Here is a 22,385-nt window from a genome sequence, read left to right on the forward strand (position 1 = left end):
AATTGGCCCTCAGAGAAGAGGGAGAGAACAATCTAGGTAGAAGAATGAAAAGTTTAAAATTGAGAAGCATGAAAGAATGTAGTTGGTTTGGAGGAAGGACAACAGAATAGAATCTTTAATGGGGAGCTGAAGGAGGTGAGGCTGGGGAATGAAGTTGGACCTGCTGCCTTAATGCTCATCCCTAAGCAATGGGGAGTCATTGAAGGTTAGGCTTTCATTTTGAAGTGAGGATTGTTAGCACCAACATTTCTTTCTTTCTTTTTTTTTAAGATTTTGATTTATTTATTTGACAGGTAGAGTTAGAGAGAGAGAGAGAGAGAGAGAGATCTTCCTTCCATTGGTTCACTCCCCAAATGGCCACAATGGATGGAACTGCGCCGATCCGAAGCCAGGTGCTTCTTCCTTATCTCCCACACGGAGCACCAACATTTCTGATATATAGAGGTGCCACATCCAAAATTATTTCTAACAGGTGGGTGGGTGGTAAGGCTTCTGGGGTTTGAGGGAGACCCAGAACCAAGAGATGTTTCTGGGTCTACTGCAGGAACCATCCATACACCCTGACATCAGTGGATGCGCTCTGAAAGCTTGCTATTCTTTACTTTCCTGTGTGCTCCACTTATATTTCTGCCTGGGCACTGCACAGAGGGATTGAACCTTTGTACAAAACTGAACTCTTCAGGAGCTCCCTAAGCCCCAACATTTTTCTTTTCTCCTTACTCTGTTTGTGACACCATTAACCACCCACTTACCAAAACTGGAAGCTGTAGAACCTTCTTAGATTCATCGCGTTCCTCTTACCTCCAACTCTTCTTGAATTGTTCATTCTTCCCAGTGCCCAGGTCTTGGAATTCACAGCATCAACACTTCAGTCCCTTCTCTGGACAGCAATTCATAGTTATCATGTATGGAATATTTACTAAGCCTTTCCATGGGCTTTCCATGTATCAAGCATTTAACCCTCACAACTTGTAAATGTTACTACCTAATTTATAGAGAAGGGGAAAACAATTCCTTGAGATAACTCAGCAACCAGATAGCAAAGCCAGGATTCAAGCTCAGGTAACCTTGCTCCAGAACCACGGCTCCCCACTGCTATGGAAAGAAATCAACACATAAACAGAGAAATTCCATGCCAGAGGGCCTCTCCTCTCCTGTGGGACTGTACAAACACAGAAGCCCAGGTCCCATCCCCAACCTTGGAATCAAATATCAAGCAGTAGGTGACTGTCCCAATTTAGTTCTCTTCACCTCTCACCTGGGCTGTGTCTGGACTGGTCACTGCACCTCCAATCTCTCTGTAGCCATTCCTTCTTCCAAGGTGTGGTCAAGGCATTTTTAAAACAGGCGAATCAGACCCAGGTCTTTTCTTGCTTAACATCTTCTTTGCCAATAGCATAAGGTCAACTCTCTTTATTGTGGCTATCCACATCTGCTATGATCCAGTTTAGATTCACCTCTCTGCTCTTCCCTTGGCATCAAAATCAGCTGTGCAAAAGCCTAATACTGTATCCCTCTCTGCTGTTGTGCACATTTCCTCCTCTTGTTGGCCTCCTGATAAATTACTACTTATTTGTCTTGTGTGTTACTGCTCTGGCAAGTGTTTTCTGACCTCATCTTATTGAACCCGACTTTACTGAATCCTGCATCTGTTATAGTCTCTGTGTAGTGGCACTTCTTTGTCTTTTTTGTTTTTAAAGTTTGTATTTATGTTGGAAAGAAGAGAAACCAGGGGGAGGGTGCTCCTATATGCTGATTCACTCCACAAATGTGCGGGAGCTTGGAAAGCAATCCAGATCTCTCACATGGGTGACATGAGAACAATTATTGAACCATCACTTACTGCCTTCCAAGGGTACTTGTTAGTAGAAAGCCAGGGTCAGGAGCTCAAACTGGGTATGAAAGCCAATACTCTGATATGGTACATGGATGTCTTAATTGGTATCTTAACTGCTAGACTAAATATCTGCCCCTGGTGGCACTTTTTAACTGGAGTCAACTGTCAAAGTCACTGTGGAACACATATGATTAATGATGCTTGGATCCTACTGCTTGATATTTGATTCCAAGGTTGGGGATGGGACCTGGGCTTCTGTGTTTGTACAGTCCCACAGGAGAGGAGAGGCCCTCTGGCTTGGTAAATATTCCATACATGATAACTATGATTTGCTGTCCAGAGAAGGGACTGAAGTATTGATGCTGTGAATTCTGAGACCTGGGACCTTGCCTGTCTTATTTGACAATGATTAAATGTGTGAGGAGTTGAATTGAAAATGTGCAATCTATATGAGAACTAACCTATAAGATAGGATGGAAATAATTTTAGATCCATAATTTTCTGCTTTATCAGCAAGTCTTAGTATTATAAGAAGTCAGTAGTCCATCCAGTTGTTGTCCAAAGATGAGTACTGGCACATGGACATAGAGTAAAAATAGCTTAGCCTATGGATACATGGAGGAAAAAAAATGGGGCAGCCTCTAAAAGATATGTTGGAAAAGCTTTTGTTTTTTCCAAGTATTTTGGCTAGCAAACGAAGCACTGAAAGTATAAATATTCAAAAGTATTGGCTATTTACTAAATCACATGTGAGAACTAGAAAGGTTTTTGGGCATCTTAACTCATCAGATCTCTGCTTCCTTTTCTATAAATGAAGAAAGTTGAAGTGGCTTCGCTAAAGTTGCATAACCACTTGTGTCAAAATCAAGACCTGTGTGGATGCTGGGTTCGTTCTAGTCTACTTCTACCATTGTAATTAATTGTGATAATATAAAATTAAATGTGTAGCCACCTCATTCCTGTAAAGCCTTTTTTTCTTTGTGTTATCAATGTATTGTGCCCTTCCCAGTGTGTTGGGTTGCCTACTGTGGATCACAGTGGAAATCTGTCATGGTGGACAAGGGAATAGATTAGGTTAGTGGAACATTTTCAATAAACAAATCAGGAAAACTTATATAGATTAGCTGACATTCTTTTGATCATGAGAGTAAAGTAAATCAGGAAATTTCTTTTCTTTTTTTACCATCTGGTAAGTAGACTAGAAGTCTTGAAAAAACTGACTCCAGAAAACTGGACTTCAAAAATGGTATTTCCAGGTGCCATCAATTCTGGTCATTAAGTTCATCAATATTTTGATTTGCATTTTTTAGTGAACAGTTTTCAGTTATAAAGCATATTGCCTTGTACACAGAGGAGAGTCGTAAGTAGTATATTAACTTGCAATCAGCTGTACTGCAGTGTTGTAGTCTAGTCTTATAAAAAAAAATCAAAGAACTAGAGAGTTTCTCTCAATATGCAACATTTCTCTCAAAAAAATCAGGTGATCACTACAAATGCGGTATACATTTGGAATTGTCCCTATCTTTGGGGAAACTTCCAACTCATCTCTAGCTGTGTGACCTTCGGATGAGTTTCTTCCTGTCTTCAAAGCCTCATATTTCTTTTCTATGAAAGGACAATAAATTCAGATGCCCAAGAGTATTGTATGTGCATTGCTGAATGTCTGAAAGCACCACTAAAACATCAAGCACAGGGTAAACCATGTATGTTGTTTCCTATTGGGATTTCATCTTTTCCCCTCTTTCTCTTTTTCCACTTCAAGGAGAGCAAATTGTCCTTGCTTTAGACATTTAGGTTGTCTAGAGAGTTCTTATTTAATTTCCAGGCAGTGGCTAGCACTGATGAACTCTTGTTTTTCAGTTCCATCTCATTCTCCTAATGTGAATGTTTCTAGTCAAAAAAGAGCCTGCAAGTGGTTGGTGGTTGCATCCTTCCAAAGGGACATGACTGTTGTATAAGTGGAACAGGTGTCTCCTCACTGAAGTGTTTTGGTGATAGGCACCATATCCCACGTATAACATGAGCTCAGACCCAGGATAAAGCTCTTTACAGGGGCGGTTGGAGTATTAGAACAACAAACTCATTTCTGCAGATTCTCCACCCAGAAGTCTGTGTGAAAAGACCACTGTTAAAATGTCACTGCTGCATAATAAAGAAAAACAAGAGCTTTCTAGAAAGAAGCTGCTGAACTGCATGCTATGACTTACGGTAGCTCTCAAATTACACTAAAGACATGAGAAGTAGAAGCTTTGCAATAGGAGTCAAGGCACTGAAATGAGGTGGCTCATGAATGATTTTGCTACATTTTTTATATTGAAAAAAATGTCTCTGGTCAACATTTGTTACAAGTATAATCAGACTTTTACAAGTGATCTCTATGAGAGCTCATCCAAGGGAAAAGTAGAAGGAAGGAAGACATCCTGCACCCAGCTAGGGGAACAAGTTTCTGTGTGAAGTCTGACAGAGGTCTGTAAGAGCTAAGGAGGAAGCAGGGCTGCATATGGATCACTGTGGAGCTGAACGACCTTGTTTCAAAAAAATCCCAAGTTAAATATTTTTAGATTATGCATAGTAAATTTAAACATATAATTAATTGGAAAAGAGGGGAAATAGCTTGATATCCAAGCCTTTAAAGATAGCAATTCTTTTTTTTCTTTTCAACTTTTATTTAATAAATATAAATTTCCAAAGTACAACTTTTGAATTATAGCAGCTTTTCCCCCCATAACCTCCCTCTCACCCTCAGCCATCCCATCTCCCACTCCCTCTCCTATCCCATCCCATTCTTCATCATGATTCATTTTCAATTATCTTTATATACAGAAGATCAACTTAGTATATATTAAGTAAAGATTTCAACAGACTGGACCCACAAAGACACACAAAGTATAGAGTACTGTTTGAATATTAGTTTTACCATTAATTCTCATAGTGCAACACATTAAGGGCAGAGGTCCTACATGGGGAGCAGGTTCACAGTGACTCCCGTTGTTGATTTAACAATTGACACTCTTGTTTATGATGTCAGTGGTCACCAGAGGCTCTTGTCATGAACTGCCAAGGCTATGGAAGCCTCTTGAATTCACAAACTCCGACCTTATTTAGACAAGGCCATAATCAAAGCAGAAATTCTCTCTTCCCTTCAGAGAAAGGTACTGCCTTCTTTGATGGCCAGTTCTTTCTGCTGGGATCTCACTCACAGAGATCTTTCATTTAGGTCATTTCTTGCCACAGTGTCTTGGCTTTCCATGGCTGTGAAACTCATGGGCTTTTTAGCCAGATCTGAATGCCTTAAGGGCTGATTCTGAGGCCAGAGTGCTGTTTAGAGCTTTTGCCATTCCATGGGTCTGCTGTATATCCTGCTTCCCATGAAGGATCATTCTCTCCTTTTTAATTCTATCAATTATTTGCAGATACTGGTCTTATTTATATAATCCCTTTGACAATTAATCCTATCTTTTTGATCAATTATGAACTTAAACTGATCACTTTAACAAATAAGATGGCATTGGTACAGTCCACCTTGATGGGATTAAATTGGAATTCCCTGGTATGTTTCTAGCTCTACCATTACGGTAAGTCCAAGTGAGCATGTGCTGAACTGTACATAAAGACAGCAATTCTTAACAAATTGGTAAACATCCTTACAGATATCTTTTTGTGCATTTGTATAGTTAAAATATATTTATATAACTTTACATAAATGGTATTATGCTTCTTACACTTTTACTCAACAATACATTTTGAACAGATTGCTCTTGTCTAAAGGTAAATGTTTTGTCATTACTGTTAATGGCTACATAATATTTCATCATGCTATAATTTACTCAAAAGAGTCTCCTTTTGATTGGCTGTGATAAGCAATATTAAAATGAACATCCTTGGGCATATACTTTTTCACATGGGTGGTTATCACTTCAGGTGAATTCCTCAGGAGTTAGTTTATTGAGTCTTTTTGTATTTTGATGTATATGCTAAAATGTACACTCCACTACATATTATATAAATTATACTTCCAGTAGTGATACATGAGTGCCTGTTTTGCACATTCCTGTCCTTCATATGTATAGCAAGTATTTTCTATTTTGTTTGTATTGCTAATATTTTTAAATCTTTTTTTGTGGTGTATTTCTTTTTTTTTTTAATTTTTTTTTAAAGTCAGAATTACACACAGAGACAAGAAGAGGCAGAGAGAGAGAAAGAGAGAGAGATCTTCCATCCGCTGGTTCACTCTCCAATTGGCCATAACGGCCAGAGCTGCACCAATCTGAAGCCAGGAGCCAGGAGCTTCTGGTCTCCCACATGGGTACAGGGGCAAAAGGACTTGAGCCATCTTCTACTGCTTTCCCAGGCCATAGCAGAGAGCTGGATCGGAAATGGAGCAGCCAGGACTTGAACCGGCGCCCATATTAGATGCTAGCACTGCAGGCGGCAGCTTTCCTGGCTACACCACAGTGCTGGTCCCTTTTGTGATATATTTCTAAAGTAAAAGTTGCAACTCTGTGGTTAAATTTATCAGTCTTCTTATTTCTGTCTTGGTATGTGTATGCATGCATATGTTAAGTTTCTTTCTCAAAACTATAAAAATATTTTTAATGAAATCATTTTATGGTATGTAATTTTATATTTCAAATCTTCAATCATCTGGATTTTGTTTTATTATAAAGACAGAGGCAGTAATCTTGCTTTTCTAAATATTTACCTGTTTTCTAGTGTCTTTCACTTATCATATTTTTTCTGTTGATTTAAAAGTGATTTTTATTTTATATATATTTGGATTTATTTTTAAAATGTTTCTATTCTATTTATCAGTTGACTCATTTTTGCATTAGTGACTCATTTTTGCATTAGTGACTCATTTATGAAATAACTATTGTATTCTTTTTTTAATGTTTATTCATTTTAAATTTATTTGAAAGGAAGAGAAGGGGAGAGACAAAGAAAGGGAAAGAGACAGAGAGAGAGAGAGAAAAAAAAAAACTTCCATTGCTAGTTTATTCCCCAAATACTAGAAGCAGCCAGCACCGGGCCAGACAAAAGCCAGGAGCCAGGAAATCCATCCAGGTGTCGCACATGGTTTGAAGGGACTCAAGTACTTGGGTCATTACCAGGAAGCTGGATCAGAATTGGAGGCGGCGAGACTCAATCCTGGGCATACCAGAATGGATTGAGGGTGGAGAGGGTCCCAAAGAGTGTCCTATCCAGCTGTGTCATAAGGTCTGCCCCCTACTATTAGGCATTTTTAAATACCAGAAGGGTCAAACTCCCTATGGTCAAATGCACCTACAATTTCTCTTATTTTCAGGTGGATTTTTTCCATTTTTTTAAAAAAGATTTTATTTATTTTGTTTGAGAGTTAGAGATACAGACAGTGAAAGGGAGAGACAGAGAGAAAGATCTTTCTTCCATTGGTTCACTCCCCAAATGGCCACAGTGGCTGGAAATGCGCCGATCTGAAGCCAGGAGCCAGCTGCTTCTTTCTAGTCTCCCACGTTGGTGCAGGGGCCCAAGGACTTGAGCCATCTTCTACTGCTTTCCGAGGCTATAGCAGAGAGCTGGATCAGAAGAGGAGCAGCCAAGACTAGAACCGGTGCTCATATGGGATGCCAGTGCCACAGGCGGAGGATTAACCTATTGCACCATGTGTCGGCCCCTTTTTTCATGTTTTTAAGTCAGCAATCTTTTAGAAGCTTTTTTTTTTTTTTTTTTTTTTTTTTTTGACAGGCAGAGTTAGGCAATGAGAAAGAGAGACAGAAAGGTCTTACTTTTTCCATTGGTTCACCCCCCAAGTGGCCTGCTACAGCCGGCACCTTGTGGTCGGTGCGCTGCGCCGATATGAAGCCAGGAGCTTCTTCCTGGTCTCCCATGTGGTTGCAGGGCCCAAGCACTTGGCCATCCTCCACTGCCTTCCTGGGCCACAGCAGAGAGCTGGACTGGAAGAGGAGCAGCCGGGACAGAATCCGGCGCCCCAACCGGGACTAGAACCCCGTGAGCCAGCGCTGCGGGCGGAGGAGTAGTCTAGTGAGCCACGGCGCCGGCCCAGAGCATTCTTGATTAACTAGTTTTGATTTGAATTGCACCAAATTTATAGATTAATTTAGCAGAATTAATAAATATCTTTATAATAGTGATTCCTTTTATCCATCACTATTTCTTATTCATATTCTCTTTGATGTCTTTAACTGTTTTGTGTTCTTTTCTGTGTAAGTTCTAAGCATTGCTGATGAAGTTGGTTTCTAGTTGTGATCTCAAGGTCACTAATCCAGAACTACATTTCCCAGAATTCTTTTCTCTGTGGACCCTGGCTCTGGTTGGCCTCTAGAGACATCTGCATAGGATTTGAAATTAGGGCTCTACAGCTATTGAGCTCTGTATTCATCTCTGGCTAGAAGCGGAGAGGTATGGATGAGGAGGTGCTGCTGGGTTCCAGTGGGTCCTTGCCTCTCTCAGCTCCCCATTTCCTTCCTCTCTGCAGACACAGCTGACAAACGGCGAGTCTGTGGGCACCACCAGAAAGGCATTTCACTGCGACTCACACAAGTGGCTGCAGGGAGGAGCCAGAAACCATCCCTGGCCTTCAGCAGTGTTCTCCTCAGTTCCATTGCAGCAACTGGGTGTGCCTTGTTTCCTGCAGCCTCCAGCTCACTTTCCCTACCCAGGGCTAGGTAGCTGACTTTTCTCCCATCGTTTGAAGATTACACCTTATCTTTCCTAATTTCTCTTGCTATAATCGAAAGTCAAACTCTACAGTCAGTTCCTTATTCTTTAACACTGATGATAGATCTGCTTCCTTGATCAAACCCCAAGTGGTACCCGAAGGACTGAGAGAATGTCTTGCTGGACAGATTCAGGCAGATCTGTGAGGAAAGCTTCCGAGGCTAGGCCAGCAGGAGGCATGTGGCTATTACACCAGGACTGAACACTGGGGTTTGGACACCAGGAGAGGACCTGGATCTTTCCAGGGCCTTCCATGTTTATAGAGGAGTTGGGAGGGGCAGGATCTTTTACTCATGATTGCAGGACCTGTTTTGCAAGTGAATTCAGAGCTTTGCTGATGTGAGATGTGACTTACCTCTAATCTCTGATTACCCACTGCTCACTGGGGGAAAGTCTGCTGAAGTCAGCATTGCTGGGGTCCTGAGGGAGGCAGCAGCAGTCCTCTGGGAGCCAAGTGGCTCCTCTCACATAGGGCTGTTTCAGGTTTTTGTTGCTATTGAGTGTGGGCATATGTGGCTTATATGAAACATTTTAACTGGATTTACTTGTCTAAAGGAAATCTACTGATTATCCACATAAAGGTTTAGTAGACATTCCCTTTACCTAACTCTGTTGTTTTAACCCTACATAATGATAACTTGACCACTTCCTTTCTAAAACTGACTCTTATTTTGAATTTTTGTGAATTGCTTCCATTAGGTGATGGAGGACACCCTGTGGTTGCTAATTTGGAGCATGTCTTATATTAGAGTGTAAATTATAGGCAAATACAGGTGCACACACATACACGCAGAAATAATTAGCTTGATATCTATTCCTACTTCACCGAGTATTTTGATCAATAAGAATGTTTATCAAAAATCTTTTTGGAATTCATAATTTTTTTCTCTTATGACAATTTACACTGTAGCTTTTATAAAAAGTTTTTTTTAATTACGATGCATTATTTTATATTTTAGAAAGATTTATTTATTTGAAAGGTAGAGAAACAGAGAGAGAGAGAGAGGGAGAGGGAGAGGCAGAGAGAGAGAGAGAGAGAAAGACTGAGAGGGAGAGTCCTCCATCTGCTGGTTCAGTTCCCATATGACCACAGTGGCCAAAGCTGGGCCACACTGAAACCAGGACCCAGGAGCTTCTTCCAGGCCTCCCTTGTGGGTGCAGGGGCCCAAGCACTTGGGTCATCTTCTGCTTTCCCATGTGCATTAGCGGGGAGCTGGGTTGAAAGTGGGGCAGCCAGGACACAAACTGGCATCCATGTGGGATATTGGCATCACTGATGGCAGCTTTACTCTCTACACCACAATGCCAGCTCTGCATTATTTGAATGTATCACTAATATTTACCTTTTTATTTTTGGCTATTAAAATATTTGCTAATATTTAGTTTATGTTTTGCATAAATATTCAGGAGGAAAATTGGAAGGTAGTTATTTCCATTTGTCATGGTCAGGTTTTAGGGTCAGGGTTGTGCAAGTATAGAAAGTGACAATGTTCTAGACCTCTTGTAAAGAACCAGAAAATATCATAGGAATTAGATAGTCCTTGCATGCTTGCTGTAACTCACCTATAAAATTAATCAAGCCTTTTAAAATTTACTTTCAAGGGGTAAATCTTTACATTTCAATGCTTAAATAGTAAACATTAAATAAATATAGTTTTTCTATATTTCTTTGGTGAACTCCATTAATTTCAATTGTCTTAGAAAGAATTGTAACAATACATAGTATTTATTTACAAAAAAAATCTGACTTCTATGTTAATATATTCTTTTAAAAATATAAATCAAGAGGCCGGCCCTGTGGCATAGCAAGTAAAGCTGCTGCCTGCAGTGCCTGCATCCCATATAGGCGCCGATTTGAGTCCTGGCTGCTCCACTTCTGATCCAGCTCTCTGCTGTGGTCTGAGAAAGCAGTAGAACATGACCCAAGTCCTTGGGCCCCTGCTCTGGTGTGGGAGGCCCGGAAGAAGCTCCTGGCTTCTGGCTTTGGATCAGCTAAGCTCCGGCCATTGCAGCCATTTGGGGAATGAGCCAGCAGATTGACGAATTCTCTCTCTCTCTCTCTCTCTCTCTCTCTCTCTCGCCCACTCCCCCCGTCACTCTTTCTCTCTGCCTCTGCCTCTCTGTAACTCTGACTTTCAAATAAATAAATAAATCTTTAAAAAATATAAATCAATGCTTTGTGAGGTTCTTTCTGTTTTCACATAGAAAATATTTTTCAGGCTAGTTTATTTTATGCATCTGTTCACTGAAAACTCATTTATTCTGATAATTTTTCTTTCTAAATAATTTATTTCTGATTATAATTTATTTTCTTTTCCTTTTCTTTTTTAGCTTCTTGAGTTGAATGTCTTTTTCTTTTGAAATCTTTCTTATGTAATAACAATATAAAAAGTAATATATTTTCTATTAAAAATGACACTGGCTGTATTTCTCAAGTTTTCTATGGGCTATTTCTATAGCTGTTCCTAAATGGTGTATAACTTGTTTTAGTTTCCCTTTACCAAAGAATTAATTATAGATCAAGTACTCGTTTCCAGGGAGGTGTGTATTTTTTTTCTGTAATAGTCAGTTGATTATTTATATTTACTTGAAAGGCAGAGAGAAAGAGAGCCAGCGCACTCCCATCTGCTGATTCACTCCCAGTTGCTTGCATGAGCCATGGCTGGGTTAGGCCAAAGCTAAAAGCTGAGATCTCAACAATTTTGTGAATATTGATAAACTGATTTTCAAGTTTATATTAATAGGTGAGAAATCCAGACTAGTCAACACAGTATTAAAGAACAAAATCAAAGGATCACAGTGGAATAGTCACTGCTTTCAAAATTTACTATACAGACACAGGAATTGAGACAGCATGCTATTGGTGAAAGAATAAACATATAGATCAATGAAACAGAACAAAACCCCAGAAACAAACTCCACAAACAAAATCAACTGGTGTGTGAAGAAGGACCAAAGGCAACCCAACAGAGAAAGGACAGTTTTTTAACAAATGGTGCAGGGATGATTGGACAGCCATGCATAGAAAAAAAACAAAAAAACAAAAACCAACTATCTCAACACACATTATACCTTTTACAAAAGTGTACTCAGAATGGAATTATGAACTTTAAATATACTATGCAAAACTGTAAAAGTTCTATAAGATAACATATGAGAAAAATCTGAATGATCTGGGGTTTGGTAATGAGCTTTTGGAGACAATACAAAAAGTACAAGTTGTGAAAGAAAAAAATTGAAGTTGGCTTCATTAAAATTAAAAACTTCTTCTCTGCCCAAGTCACTGTTAGAAAAAGGAGCCAGCCACAGACTGGGAGAAAATATTTGCAAGACAAAGATCTAATAAAAGATTTGTGTCCAGAGTCCACAAAGAATTTTTAAAACTCAAGAAAAGCTAATGAACAAGCGGGCAAAAGATCTGAACAGACATCCCACCAATAAGACACACAGATGGCAAATAAGCAAATATAAAGGTTCTTAATGTCCTATGTCATTAAAGCACCACAAATTGATACAAATTCCACCGACAGATACCACCATACCCCCATTCTCTTTATTTAGTGGAGCATTAATGTTAATTAAAAGTATGTTATGTCAAAAACTAAAAAAGAAGGAAAAAAAGAAGAAAGAGGAAGAGAGAGGGAAGGTCAGAGGGAGGGGAAAATAGAAAGGAGGAAGGGAATATTGTATTCAGCATTTTATCTATGAACTACATTGAATCTGTTCTCTGTATTAATATTACATTAACATGAAAAAATAACATTTCATATAAAAAGAAATCCAAAATAAAGCTAAACATAGTCTTACCATAGAATCCAGAAATCATTTTCCCTAGCGTTCACCCAAATGAGTTGAAAACATGTTCATACGAAATGTCCACACCAATGTTTGCAGCAGCTGTGTTTATTAACACTAAAACCTGGAAGGAACTTGGATGTCCTTCAACAGGTGAATGAGTAAACAAACTGGTCCATTCACGCAATGGAATATTATTCAACAATAAAGAGAAAGGAGCTAACAATCCCTGGAAAACCATGGAGGAAACTCCCATGCTACATGCTCACTTCTCAGTGAAGGAGACCAGTCTAGACAGGCTACACGTTGCATGACTACAACTCTGACATTTTGGAAAAGGTGAAACTATAGAGACAGGAAAAAATGATTGGTTGCTGAGGGCCCAGTGGGAGGGAAGGAAAGGATGACTTAGGTGAAGCCCAGGGGGTTTTAGAGTATGGAAAAAAACTCTTCTGTGTGATATCCTAGGGAGGGATACATGACATTTTGTGCTTGTCAAAACCCATAGAACTCTGTGACACAAAGAGCGAATCTTAAAGTAAGCTGTGAACTTTAATTACTATAATACATACATACTGAATCATCCATTGTAACGGATGTATCTCGTTAATGCAAGATGCTGATAATGAAAGAAACCAAGTGTGTTTGGGGGAGTAGATATGAACTATGCTACCTGTTTTATTTTTCTACATAATTAGAACTGCCATAAGAAGAAAATTTATGAATTAAAGGATTCGCCATTTTTTGGTTCAAATCTTCCTTTTCTACAGATGGAGCAAGGTGTAGGAAGACACAAACTAGGTTCAGTGAGCACTGGGCATGATGAAGTCTGTTACCTGATGAATCAGGGCCCCTTTAATAACCCACTGTGGAGCTTCTTAGCGTGTGTGTGTGTGTGTGTGTGTGACACACATATGTATCTCTGTTAGTTTTGCCTTTACAATTAGAATGTTCAAACCTGTTTGTTCCTATGCAATAATATAGCTGGAAATAGAATATACTTTCTTTTCTCTATTAAATATCTAAAAATACTTATTGTGTTAAACTTATTTTGTAATATAAGAGAGAAGTTTCCAGGCCTGAAAACCAAGTTAGAATCCCTTTCTGGCATTCTTTGTTGTAAATCTCCCATCATTTTCTAACACTTTTGCTTTTCAGTTAGTGTGTGGCAGGCACCCAGGCACATTTGATATAAGGTTTGAAAACGAAACCTGAAAGCAGCCCTTCTGATCTCAGTAAGAAGGGCTGGTGACATTTAACCCTCTTTTCCTTTTTTGATAGCTACTGGAGAGATTGCTGAGCTCAGAAAGGATAAATCATCTTGCTAGCCATCCATCAGGGGTAATTTAGAGAAAGAATGTCAGAAAATGCATTTGCTTTTATGGATAAAAAAAGAATTGGCAATAGGGTTTTTAATTTTATTCTGGTACCTAACAATAGCAGTGGTGGCCAGTTGCAAACCACCATGATTTTAAATGGTACAGAAGCAGTGATCTATGATCAAGGGATGTTAAATAGCTTACTTTATACTTGAGATAATAGTCACTGATGCAGCTAATGAAGTCCTAGGACACCAAGAACCCTAAATCCTTAAGTCAGGTTGAATGTCATAAGTCCTTGGGCTTCGGCAGTTTCTAAGGGAAGGTCCTCATGCCCTTTTAGTTGAACCTCAAGGTAAAAACAATTTTGATAATAATGCAACGCCATGATTTGCCCATTCTACTAGGCTGACATTTGCCCTGACGGTGGATAAAATTGCTGGTATATTCAGATAAGTTGAGGCAGTTTTGCCAAACGTCCTATCTGTCAGTGTATTTTTCCTAATAGGCATTGCAATGTAATTTGTGAGCATCTTTATGTCTTGCCCTTGCCTCTCTTTCACGACTCTCTTACAAGTACTGAAATATGTCTTACAAGCAGAATTTTACATTTTAGAAGAGTAAATGCAGGCTCTTTTTAAAAAAATTTTTTTTTTTTTGACAGGCAGAGTTAGGCAGTGAGAAAGAGAGACAGAGAGAAAGGTCTTCCTTCCGATGGTTCACCCCCTGAAATGGCTGCTACGGCCAGTGTGCTGTGCCAATCCGAAGTCAGGAGCCAGGCGCTTCCTCCTGGTCTCCCATGCAGGTGCAGGGCCCAAGCGCTTGGTCCATCCTCCACTGCCTTCCCGGGGCCATAGCAGAGAGCTGGACTGGAAGAGGAGCAACCGGGACTAGAACCCGGGGTGCCGGTGCTGCAGGTGGAGGATTAGCCAAGTGAGCTGTGGCGCCGGCCGCAGGCTCTTTTTTTAAAATATATTTTTATTTATTTGAAAGGTGGAATTAAGAAAAGAGAGAGGGAGATTTTCCATCTGCTGGTTCACTCCCCAAATGGCCATAACAACTAGGGCTGGGCCAGTACAAAGCCAGGATCCAGCAGCTCCCTCTGGGTCTCCCACATGGGTGCAGAGGCCCAAGCACATGGGCCATCTTCCTTTGCTTTCCCAGGCACATTAGCAGAGACTTGATCAGAAGTGGAGCAGCTGAGACTTGAACTGGCGCCCACATGAGATGCCTGCATAACAGGTGGTTGCTTTACCCACTATGCCATAGCACAGGCCCCTAAATGCAGGCTTTTAAGGAAAAGCAGATTTATGATACTGTTGTTAGCTCAGTTAACTGCTTTTTCCACATAATGTCATATTTTTTTGAAAGGATGACTGACAAGACAGGCTATGGCTATCCAGACTTGTAGGTTTGGCAAACAATTTCTCAAAAATGAGAAACCTGAGTCTGACACTTCAAGGGGAATGAATGACAAAGATATAATTTGAGCTTTCAAGTGGGAATTAGAATTTCAAAAAACTTGGACATGCCATCATGAGGTTGGCAGCTTCACAGTCTCAGACATTTTTCTGATAGAACAGTGGTGACATGAAGGAGTGTAATTTTTAAATATTATATAATGGAAGCATTAGCATTTGAAGATCTGCACGTTATCATGCATTACCAATGCATGAAATTCAAATTGCAAGAAAGCTCAGTGAATTTTTCATGTGATGGTTTTAGATTTTATATTAAAACTCATCTTTAAGAAACTACCAGTTGCTGATGTTTGAAGTATCAATATTATTCCTATTCTTCAACCAATAGCATGCATGGTAGCAGATTGAATTGATAAGTGGATCTAAGAGTTCGACTTAATCTATTAAGCCAGATACTAAGAAGTTTTGCCAAAATGGAAAACAGTGTTATTTGTTACACATATGGGTATGTTATTTTTAAAACATGCAATGGTTTTATTTTTGCTGTTTTGTCTTAATATATGTTAAAGAAGTTTTAGCTTTGGCCAGCGCCGCAGCTAATCCTGCGGCGCCAGTATCCCGGGTTCTAGTCCCAGTTGTTCCTCTTCCAGTCCAGCTCTCTGCTGTGGCCTGGGAAGGCCGTGGAGGATGGCCCAGGTCCTTGAGTCCTGCACTTGCATGGGAGACCAGGAGGAAGCACCTGGCTCCTGGCTTTGGACTGGCGCAGCGCGCTGGCTGTGGCAGCCATTTGGGGGGTGAACCAACAGAAGGAAGACCTTTCTCTCTGTCTCTCTTTCTCACTGTCTAACTCTGACTACCCCCCCCCCCCCAAAAAAAAGTTTTAGCTTTAATTGATAAAATGATTAAATACTGATAGATATAAACTTACAAATAAAGCTCTTTGGGGTCCTCACTAGTATTTAAGAATGTCAAAGGGTTGGAAGAATAAACAGCTAGAAAACACAAGAAGTAAGTCTACACATACCATTATCTTTAGGGGTAAATAGCTTGGATTGTTAGTAACCTCTTCTTTATACAATTTCATTGCTTTTTTTATATTTCTCACAGTGCTGGGCCTTGTACGTACTCAATAAGTATGATCCCAATTCATGTAAATTTCTTTACCAACTTTGTAAGCTCCACTGATGTGGTTGTAGCTTTTGTAGAGACAACAGACCCTGCAGTTTCAGTCATAGCTCCCAATTTAATATATGTATTCTTTTTTAAAAAGATTTATTTATTTATTTGAAAGTCAGAGTTACACAGACAGAGGAGAGGCAGAGACAGAGAGAGAGGTCTTCCATCTGCTGGTTCACTTCCCAGATGGCTGCAATGGCCGGAGCTGAGCTGATGCGAAGCCAGGAGCCTCCTCCAGGTCTCCCACATGGGTGCAGGGGCTCAAATACTTGGGCCATCTTCTACTGCTTTCCCAGGCCATAGCAGAGAGCTGGATGGGAAGAGGAGTAGCCAGGACTAGAACTGGCGCCCTTATGGGATGCTGGTGCTTCAGGCCAGGGCTTTACCCCTCTGCACCACAGCGCTGGCCCCTAGATGTATTCTTAAAAACCCATGTGTACCCATAAATGTAAAACATCAACCTATTTACTTCAAATTAGCTTCTGTTTTCTTATCAACTGATGCAATGGCTGACACATTTACTTTGGTTTCTGTTTCTTTTATCAAATTTGATGCCTAAACATGCAATCAGGAGAAATTTAAGCACCACTGAAAAAATGATTAAAAATTCTACCCCTCAAGGAATTTATGAACTAAGGTGATCATTCTGTTTTAGAAAGACTTGGGGGAATTTGCTGGACTATGGTAAGGTAGGTCAAGTATAATGAATTGTTAAGACAGAAACCCTACCCTGCAAAGTCCCCTTGAGTGGGTGGGGAGACAAGTTTTATGACATAAACAATATGAGGCCTGAATGCTGAGAGTTAGAGACCATCAGAAGTACTGTTATTTGATTGGCACTTACTAGTATTTGCTGTCAGATTCTCTAGAAGGGAGACAAAATTCTAACAGCTATTTGAACAATGAAGCACTTTTCTAGGTTAAAAAAATTTTTTTTAGAACAAAGACATAGCATAGTATGATTCAGGTAAATACAACTGCCACTGCTCATAGTAACAATGATGGAAATAGATTTCAGCAAGTTTATTTTAAATTCAATTGTATCTGAAGGAGTTGATGATAAGTCTAATTGGTGATTATCGTTATTCTTCGCCTAACCATGTGTCAGTCATGACTTTCTACAACCTATTATAACATGTTTTACAAACAGAAGCTTACAGTTAGATGAGTGAATGTAGGCTCCTGTATTCTTAATGTCTGTATGTTTAATGGAAGAAAATCAGTGGAGAAATCTGCCATTCAACCTTTCTAGTAAGCAGCATCATCTCAGTTCTTTAATCAGCTTACCATGTCTCCTGATCAACACTACTTATCTGCTTCAGACAAATTGGGGGGATTTGAATTAAAACACAATTGTTAATAGCCACAAATTCCACTCTAGCATCTCTTTGTTATTACCTGCCCCCGTGACCCATCCCAATTTGACCACATTTAATAAATTGCAAGAGAAAGTGTGTACTCTATGTGAAAAAAATGAATATCAACTGCCCAATGATACAGGTTTACTTTAAGGTGGCACATCACTGCTGGGCTTGTTGGTATGCTCAGAAACCACACTTCGTGTAGACAACATGCATGGTTGCACACAGTTGGATGATGCCTATAGCTTCTGTGTTAATAAGGCTCTCATATTGTGAGGCACCAGACAAGGATGCCATAAATTCCAGTCTTGGCTTCAGTATGCTTAGCACATCACCTGGCATTGGACAGTGTGTTCAGTGTATGTTAGTTATCAATACTGCCAGCACCACCTGATGAGCTTAAGTAAATTATTCTCTGAGCCTAATTCTCTGAGAATAATGTCTATTGTATTTACATTGCAACACTCTTATGAAAATTGTCAGATTATGTGAAAAGTAAATAGCCATTATGGTCAATAAATAAATAAATAGAATTAAAGAAATTGTTGCTGCAACTGGTATTGATGTTGTTGCTATTATTTCTGATGAGCCTGGCAGGATTTCTACTTCTGTTAAGCCATCAGCACAACATGTTATGATGACAGATTACAGCAGTTACTGCTCTTAGGCATCGACATTTTCTAAACAGATAAAGCATTGTGGCACTGCTGTCTTGATCATTTGGAATTGACATCATCATATATTTGTTTTGTAGGCACAACATTAAGAATCTCTTCACAAAGACGCTGCTAGCATCTTTTACTTTCCTTTACTCAATCAGAAATTTCCCCCACTAAAAATTAGTCATTTTTTTTTCACCCAGAGAAATGATTACCTAAAGATTATTGATATTCTACAGAATTTTGTTCTTCTTGCATTTTCATAGTAGTTATGAGAAATTAAGATCAGCATCAGAGTCATAGCTTATAACTTAGGAAATCTATGATTCAAAAGCACACAGGATATTTGATGTTGTTGCCAGATAACTCTGATCTATAGATACTTGCCAAACATTGTGGAAATGTTCTGGGCTGAAGGGTTTTTGCTACACAGATTTCTTCATTTTGGGATAACTAGAGCCACTGAAAAAATTTTTGGATTGTCTTCAAGGGAAATAATAAAAACATTGTCTCTTCTGTTTGACAAAATACTTCATGCTTCTGATTCCCATCTATGGAAAAAGTGGAAGTAAGTGATTTGCAAAAATTAACAAGGGAATCCAAGATGATGAATATAGATTCAAAAAATCTCAACAAAATATTAGCAACTCGAATCCAAAAGCACATCACAAAGATCATACATCACTGTTAAGTAGGATTTATCTCAGATGCAAATCAATAAACATCATAACTCACATCAACAGGATGATCAGCAAGCACTGTGTGATCCTCATAATAGATACAGAGAAAGCATTTGATAAGATTCAACATTGCTGCATGGTAAATTTAAAAAACCCACAAAATAGGTATAGAAGGAAAATACCTCACAATTATAAAGGCTATCTATGACAAACCAACAGCCAATATCAAACTAAAGGGGGAAAAGCTGAAAGCATTTCCTCTGTATCTGGAACAAGACAAGGATATCCACTTCCACCACTCTTATTCAATACAATATTGGAAGTATTAGCAAGAGCAATTATGGAGGAGAAAGAAATAAAGGGCTCAAGAATTGGAAAGGAAGAAATCAAAATACCCATGTTTGCAGATGACATGATATTGTACATGGAAAAACCTAAACATTCTATAAAAAAACTGTTAGATCTCATAAACCAATTCAGTAAAATTGCAGGTTACAAAATAAGGATACAAAAGTCAGCAGCTTTTCAATATGCCAATAATGAACTTAACAAAAGTGAAACCAAGAAAGAAATCCCACTCACAATAGCAGTACACATATAAACAAATCAAATATTTAGGAATAAAATTAACCAAAGAAGTGAAAGTTCAATTAAATTATAGAACATTAATGAAAGGAATAAAAAACATATGCACACAAAATGTGTGTGATACGGCATCAACCAAGGCATCCATCACCAGATGAATGAGTAAAGAAAATGTGGCCTGCACACGTACACATGCATACAATGGAATATTACTCAGCTATAGAAAAGAATGAAGTTCTTTCATTTGCACCAAAATGGTTGGAACTGGAGGATATCACGTTGAGTGCAATAAGCCATATACAGAAAGACAAATACTGCATGTTCTCCCTTATATGTGGGAAGTAAATTTTTTTAAAGATTAAAAAAAAAAAGAAATGCCTATGTGTATCAGTTTTACTGTGAATTGTGTTTTGCTAAACTTTGTTTTAAATGATTGTCAATTTGTTAATTATTATGATATTTTAAAATTTATATGAGTGAAGTCAAACATTTTTCATTTGATGATTGTTCTAGCCCTTGCCTATTTTCCTGTCCAAATTATAGACTTTTTACTTTTATTTCTTGAACTCTTTATTTGTGGCACATTAAGCTTTGACTATAATGTAAATTTAAAATATCTCAAAAATAATAAAAAAATATTAAGTTGAAATAAAGAAATATAAACAGCTTAACAAAAAAGACCCCCCCCCAAAAAAATTAGCAACAAACAAGGTTGCCAGAAGTAAATGTCATACAAAACCTTTGCTTCATGATTATTTGCAGATAGTATTAGTACTCTACTCTGTTCTCATTTGTTTGAAGATACTGTACAAGAATGCAGTTCCCAACTTTCGTAAAGACTTTGATGTTGTGACACAGTACCCTAATTATATTCCTGTTACCCTCATCCTTTTGGTAATAGAATCTTCCAAGGTCTGGTTGGCACACACAGCCCATTTCTCAGGTTTCCTTATGTTAGGAATGTGATTAAATTCTGGCCAATGGGTTGTGAGCTTCAGCTTCTTGCTATACTCTTGAAAAAAGGAAGGCCCGGTCCTGTTTTACTCTTCCTATAGGAGAGAACGAAACAGGGGCTACAATTGAGAAACATTTGGCTCAGGAAATAGTGGAGTAGCAAGTTGAGGGTACACTTAAAGAGGTGAGTTTGACTCTATATAAATTAGACTTAAATAGAAAAAAGAAGAAGATCCTGTGTCCCTGGAAGACCTCACAGGGCAGTCACATCCTTGCCCTGTCTTGCCCACAATCTCTGCTCTCCTCTGCTAATGGGAAAATGTGGTTCTGCTGTACTTGAGGCCCTGTGTTTTGGGGTAGCTGGGTTACAGCACATTGGGCTATGCCTTATTTATTAAAAGTATTCTGAATTTTCCATACTAGTCTTCCATTGGATGAAGGTTTGTAAGACACAGTGTATGTTAAAAGGAAAAAGAAAAAATGACTTCGAAATTTGTAATACTGTATTCCAAGGTAATGGACACGGCTCACTTTCCATTCCAGGCACTTGTAGTATATTGCATGTCACGAGCTCAAGTACTCCATTTCATTTCTTTTGATTCATTTCTGTTGTTTGTGAAATGGAATTAAAATGACTGTGCTGTGACTATTATAATCGAGTACAAAAGTAGTGAAACGATTGTAAGCACCAAGCAAAGTGGTCATTATTGACTTCTTTTACTGGCTAAGTAGGGAGACAGGAAATAACTGGATAGAAAAAATGACTTTTGTATGAGAAATTTAATGTGTCACAGAAAACGGCAGAGAGGACAATGTGCACAGTGATGATGTGAATAAGGTGTAGTTTGAATGGAGTGTGATGGTTGAGGGCAGCTAATCACAGCCTTCTTGAAAGCGATTCATCCTTTCGTCTTTATTGAATCCCCAGACTGCCGCACAAGTGGGACCCTGTGCATTCTGCTGCTTAGGTGAAAGGAAATGGGGAACCAGTGGGGACTCTAGAAAAATCCCTCTGACAGATTTAGTCTGTGGCCTGTGGGTATTCAAACTCCTGAAGTGCGGGTTACCTTTAGTCAAACCAGAGGGAGTTTTGCATCTGTCACGTAGGGCGGAGCAGAGGCAGGGGGAGCAGGTGTGGAACAAAACCCAGACTTCCTGTGAAGTCCAAATGCGGTACATTTTGTGTCTCACTGCTCCCCTTGGTGCATGGAGGCTGGTAAATGGTGCAGTGAGTAATTCAGAGAACGGAAACAGAAAGTGTCACTATGTCTGTACTGGACCCGCCTTGCATCAAAAGCACTATCTTTGCTTTTAGAGAAGCGTGGTGAGTCTTGTGCTTCCTTCTCTTTTGTCTGGGTCACTTTTTATTGCTCGCCTATCAATGGGGAGCTGGGAGTTTAAGAAGTGTGGTGATTACACGAATTCCCTGCTATCTAACAAAGTCACTAGTGGTGTATTTTTTTTTTAATGTATTTACTTATTTGAAAGTCAGAGTTAGGAGAGAGAGATCTTCCATCTGCTCATTCAGTCCCCAAATGGCAAGACTGGGCCAGGCGCAAGTCAGGAGCCAGGAGCTTCATCCAGGTCTTCCATGTGGGTGGCAGGGGCCCAAGCACCTGGTCCATCTTCTGCTGCTTTTCCCAGGCCATTAGCAGGGAGCTGGATGGGAAGTGGGGTAGCTAGGACACAGATCGGTGCCCATATGGGATGCTGCCATGGCAAGCAGTGGCTTTACCTGCTATGCCACAATGCCAACCCCTGGTAATATCTTTATTTAATTTTTTTAAGATTTATTTTATTTTACTTGAAAGTCAGAGGTATACAGAGAGAGAAGAAGAGGCAGAGAGAGAGAGAGGTCTTCCATCCGCTGGTTCACTCCCC

The sequence above is a fragment of the Lepus europaeus genome, chromosome 6, assembly GCF_033115175.1.
Source record: "Lepus europaeus isolate LE1 chromosome 6, mLepTim1.pri, whole genome shotgun sequence".
NCBI classification, from domain to species: Eukaryota; Metazoa; Chordata; class Mammalia; order Lagomorpha; family Leporidae; genus Lepus; species Lepus europaeus.